The sequence below is a fragment of the Schistocerca americana genome, unplaced genomic scaffold (assembly GCF_021461395.2).
Source record: "Schistocerca americana isolate TAMUIC-IGC-003095 unplaced genomic scaffold, iqSchAmer2.1 HiC_scaffold_1358, whole genome shotgun sequence".
NCBI classification, from domain to species: Eukaryota; Metazoa; Arthropoda; class Insecta; order Orthoptera; family Acrididae; genus Schistocerca; species Schistocerca americana.
This window is the reverse complement of record NW_025725436.1, coordinates 7,501-12,500: the sequence shown is the minus strand read 5'-3', so window position 1 is coordinate 12,500 and position 5,000 is coordinate 7,501. Positions and strand designations below refer to the sequence as shown.

At 55.0% G+C, this 5,000-nt stretch overlaps 2 non-coding genes across 2 annotated transcripts in view; both read right to left on the bottom strand.

The window, feature by feature from the left end:
• Nucleotides 1-2, bottom strand: part of LOC124565967 — a 155-nt gene extending 153 nt beyond the window's left edge. Inside the window, exon 1 of the ribosomal RNA XR_006970731.1 lies at nt 1-2. This exon is cut by the window's left edge and continues 153 nt beyond it. This is a non-coding gene — a ribosomal RNA (5.8S ribosomal RNA).
• A 351-nt stretch (nt 3-353) lies between these two features.
• Nucleotides 354-2,263, bottom strand: LOC124565970. Its single transcript, XR_006970734.1, has one exon. It is a non-coding gene; the product is annotated as a small subunit ribosomal RNA (ribosomal RNA).
• Between the last annotated feature and the right edge of the window lie 2,737 nt (nt 2,264-5,000).

The window sequence follows — 5,000 nt, the reverse complement described above, 5'->3', positions numbered from 1 at the left end:
TGATCTTTTCTTAGTTTACACTGTCTCTTTCAAGACAGTTGCATAGGCGGGACGTAGGCGTGTGGCGGCCCCTGTTCAAGCGTTCTGTGTCCAACGGCCTCACGGCCGATGGGCGTCGTACGGCTCCACACCGGAGCGGACAGGCAGTCGGGCGAAAGTCATTCAAAACCGGCGCCAGGCGCCAGGTGCCGCAGGCCAGCCGCTCCAGCGCTTCAGCGCTCGTACCACACAACATTGGCGTTAGTTTTGAGAAGCACGCGTGGTTCCGCACGCGGCGCACGGCTACTGCGAGCCGTACAGGTAGCGTGTTGCGCGACACGACACGCACATCGAAAGACATGCAGTCTAGTCGGTAATGATCCTTCCGCAGGTTCACCTACGGAAACCTTGTTACGACTTTTACTTCCTCTAAATGATCAAGTTTGGTCATCTTTCCGGTAGCATCGGCAACGACAGAGTCAATGCCGCGTACCAGTCCGAAGACCTCACTAAATCATTCAATCGGTAGTAGCGACGGGCGGTGTGTACAAAGGGCAGGGACGTAATCAACGCGAGCTTATGACTCGCGCTTACTGGGAATTCCTCGTTCATGGGGAACAATTGCAAGCCCCAATCCCTAGCACGAAGGAGGTTCAGCGGGTTACCCCGACCTTTCGGCCTAGGAAGACACGCTGATTCCTTCAGTGTAGCGCGCGTGCGGCCCAGAACATCTAAGGGCATCACAGACCTGTTATTGCTCAATCTCGTGCGGCTAGAAGCCGCCTGTCCCTCTAAGAAGAAAAGTAATCGCTGACAGCACGAAGGATGTCACGCGACTAGTTAGCAGGCTAGAGTCTCGTTCGTTATCGGAATTAACCAGACAAATCGCTCCACCAACTAAGAACGGCCATGCACCACCACCCACCGAATCAAGAAAGAGCTATCAATCTGTCAATCCTTCCGGTGTCCGGGCCTGGTGAGGTTTCCCGTGTTGAGTCAAATTAAGCCGCAGGCTCCACTCCTGGTGGTGCCCTTCCGTCAATTCCTTTAAGTTTCAGCTTTGCAACCATACTTCCCCCGGAACCCAAAAGCTTTGGTTTCCCGGAGGCTGCCCGCCGAGTCATCGGAGGAACTGCGGCGGATCGCTGGCTGGCATCGTTTATGGTTAGAACTAGGGCGGTATCTGATCGCCTTCGAACCTCTAACTTTCGTTCTTGATTAATGAAAACATACTTGGCAAATGCTTTCGCTTCTGTTCGTCTTGCGACGATCCAAGAATTTCACCTCTAACGTCGCAATACGAATGCCCCCGCCTGTCCCTATTAATCATTACCTCGGGTTCCGAAAACCAACAAAATAGAACCGAGGTCCTATTCCATTATTCCATGCACACAGTATTCAGGCGGGCTTGCCTGCTTTAAGCACTCTAATTTGTTCAAAGTAAACGTGCCGGCCCACCGAGACACTCACTCAAGAGCACCCTGGTAGGATTGCAACGGGGTCCGCCTCGGGACGCACGAGCACGCACGAGGCGCGTCGCACGCCTTCAGCTCGCCCCACCGGCAGGACGTCCCACGATACATGCCAGTTAAACACCGACGGGCGGTGAACCAACAGCGTGGGACACAAATCCAACTACGAGCTTTTTAACCGCAACAACTTTAATATACGCTATTGGAGCTGGAATTACCGCGGCTGCTGGCACCAGACTTGCCCTCCAATAGATACTCGTTAAAGGATTTAAAGTGTACTCATTCCGATTACGGGGCCTCGGATGAGTCCCGTATCGTTATTTTTCGTCACTACCTCCCCGTGCCGGGAGTGGGTAATTTGCGCGCCTGCTGCCTTCCTTGGATGTGGTAGCCGTTTCTCAGGCTCCCTCTCCGGAATCGAACCCTGATTCCCCGTTACCCGTTACAACCATGGTAGGCGCAGAACCTACCATCGACAGTTGATAAGGCAGACATTTGAAAGATGCGTCGCCGGTACGAGGACCGTGCGATCAGCCCAAAGTTATTCAGAGTCACCAAGGCAAACGGACCGGACGAGCCGACCGATTGGTTTTGATCTAATAAAAGCGTCCCTTCCATCTCTGGTCGGGACTCTGTTTGCATGTATTAGCTCTAGAATTACCACAGTTATCCAAGTAACGTGGGTACGATCTAAGGAACCATAACTGATTTAATGAGCCATTCGCGGTTTCACCTTAATGCGGCTTGTACTGAGACATGCATGGCTTAATCTTTGAGACAAGCATATGACTACTGGCAGGATCAACCAGGGAGCTGCGTCAACTAGAGCTGAGCAGCCGGCCGCCCGGGAGTGTGTCCCGGGGGCCCGCGCGAACACGCAAGCGTCCGCTCAATTATTCTGCAAACAGGAGGAGGCTGAGCTCCCCTGCACAATACACCTCGAAACCCTCTCAGGTCCCGGCGGCGCGCAGCGCCGTCCTAAGTACTTGGTCGGGTTCGAGAGAGGCGCAATCGCCCGGAGTTTGGCGAGTAGACGCTTTAGGTGCGACCACCCGTGCTCCCAACTGAGCTTGCCGCTGCCGACAGAGGCCCGGGAGCGTGCTGTCGTGGCATTGCCGGCGGGAGACAACACGCGCCACCTACGGTGGCCGGCAGCTCCAACGCCAGCGCCACAGAAGGACAAAAGCCCCACTTGGGTGCCGAAGCGAACTCTCCCAGCACAGCGCACGCGCCAACACGTCCGCACAGCTGCGATACAATCCACCTGCGAGAACCGCAGAGGCGACCGAGCAGCAGACGGCGTCGCGGCGCCGAGCGCCGGGCGGCGGCGCATCCTCAGCGCACACAGTCCTCAATCGGACCAGCACACTGCAGATGTCCACCGCGCTTCGCACCGGGCCCGCGAGGACCTACTTTGGCCGCACGGCGCCGCGTGCAGGGTGCGCCGGCGCGCAGCTGCGCCGCCTGCCGCCTCCGTCGGCCGGCGCGCCTGCCACTGGCCGCCCCCACCAGCCGGCTGTAGCGCGTGCGCCCACGCACCGCGCGGCCAGCACGCCGGAAGGCCCCCCCTCACCGGCCGGGGACGGTCCCACCCAGCCACCGCCGCGTATCGCTTCACACCCACATGCCATTCACGTTCGTGGGCATGGTGGGTATCGCTGAAACAACCGGTTGGTAGCTCAACCGATCGTCGCCATCACTGATTCACCTCTAGCGAGAACAACCGCACCACAACGGTTTACCAGTTCTTCATTTGCGTAACGTCACCAGCAAACGTAGACGTCCATCGCCATTTGCAAATTCAACGATTGTTGCATGCCTGTGTCAGGTGTCACGACACACTATGTCTGCCCACATACACGCAACAACATGTGCACGCTTCGCGAACACGTGGAAGGTGGCCCCCGTACGTATGCGATGTCCATTGCGCGAACGACTGTCAACCGGCCTCTGTCGCATGTCGCAGATGTGGAACGCAGTGCACCATGCTATCACGGTGTGTGAGAAGAGACGACTACGTCTGACAACACGCGCCACTACATCAACAGACGGCTCATGCTGATCGCCATCCACGGCATACCATACTGCAATCCAGCTCTTATAGGGAGACGACACGTAGCTGAGTGCACAATATTTGGACCGTATGGTTCGCCGTTGTTGGCGCAGTCGTGGTACGGTCACACATGTACCACGATGTATCATTCAGTACATGAGGACCAATGTGCGGTACAGTGTGTGATTTGGACGTACAACATCAGCGGACAGTTGCCACAAGCCGTACCACAACGTAGGCTGTGCTTCGCCATGCGAATGCCAATGAACAACTGCGAAGGGCATTGAGCATGTACGTCCTGCCGCCATCCGCATTACAGTGTATAGCTGCAAGGTGTTTAACATGAAGCGATACTCTGGGGACCGGGCAGTGCGAGTAGCAAACTATATTGCGGGGGTTGCAGTTAGGCAACACTACACTAATTTAACGCGTCGTATGACAATTACAGAGCAGGTTAAGGCCCAACGTGTGTTGGGTTAAGGCCCAACGTGTGTTGGGTTAAGGCCCAACGTGTGTTGGGTTAAGGCCCAACGTGTGTTGGGTTAAGGCCCAACGTGTGTTGGGTTAAGGCCCAACGTGTGTTGGGTTAAGGCCCAACGTGTGTTGGGTTAAGGCCCAACGTGTGTTGGGTTAAGGCCCAACGTGTGTTGGGTTAAGGCCCAACGTGTGTTGGGTTAAGGCCCAACGTGTGTTGGGTTAAGGCCCAACGTGTGTTGGGTTAAGGCCCAACGTGTGTTGGGTTAAGGCCCAACGTGTGTTGGGTTAAGGCCCAACGTGTGTTGGGTTAAGGCCCAACGTGTGTTGGGTTAAGGCCCAACGTGTGTTGGGTTAAGGCCCAACGTGTGTTGGGTTAAGGCCCAACGTGTGTTGGGTTAAGGCCCAACGTGTGTTGGGTTAAGGCCCAACGTGTGTTGGGTTAAGGCCCAACGTGTGTTGGGTTAAGGCCCAACGTGTGTTGGGTTAAGGCGCAACATAGGTTAGGTTAAGGCGCAACATAGGTTAGGTTAAGGCGCAACATAGGTTAGGTTAAGGCGCAACATAGGTTAGGTTAAGGCGCAACATAGGTTAGGTTAAGGCGCAACATAGGTTAGGTTAAGGCGCAACATAGGTTAGGTTACGGCGCAACATAGGTTAGGTTAAGGCGCAACATAGGTTAGGTTAAGGCGCAACATAGGTTAGGTTACGGCGCAACATAGGTTAGGTTAAGGCGCAACATAGGTTAGGTTAAGGCGCAACATAGGTTAGGTTAAGGCGCAACATAGGTTAGGTTAAGGCGCAACATAGGTTAGGTTAAGGCGCAACATAGGTTAGGTTAAGGCGCAACATAGGTTAGGTTAAGGCGCAACATAGGTTAGGTTAAGGCGCAACATAGGTTAGGTTAAGGCGCAACATAGGTTAGGTTAAGGCGCAACATAGGTTAGGTTAAGGCGCAACATAGGTTAGGTTACGGCGCAACATAGGTTAGGTTACGGCGCAACATAGGTTAGGTTACGGCG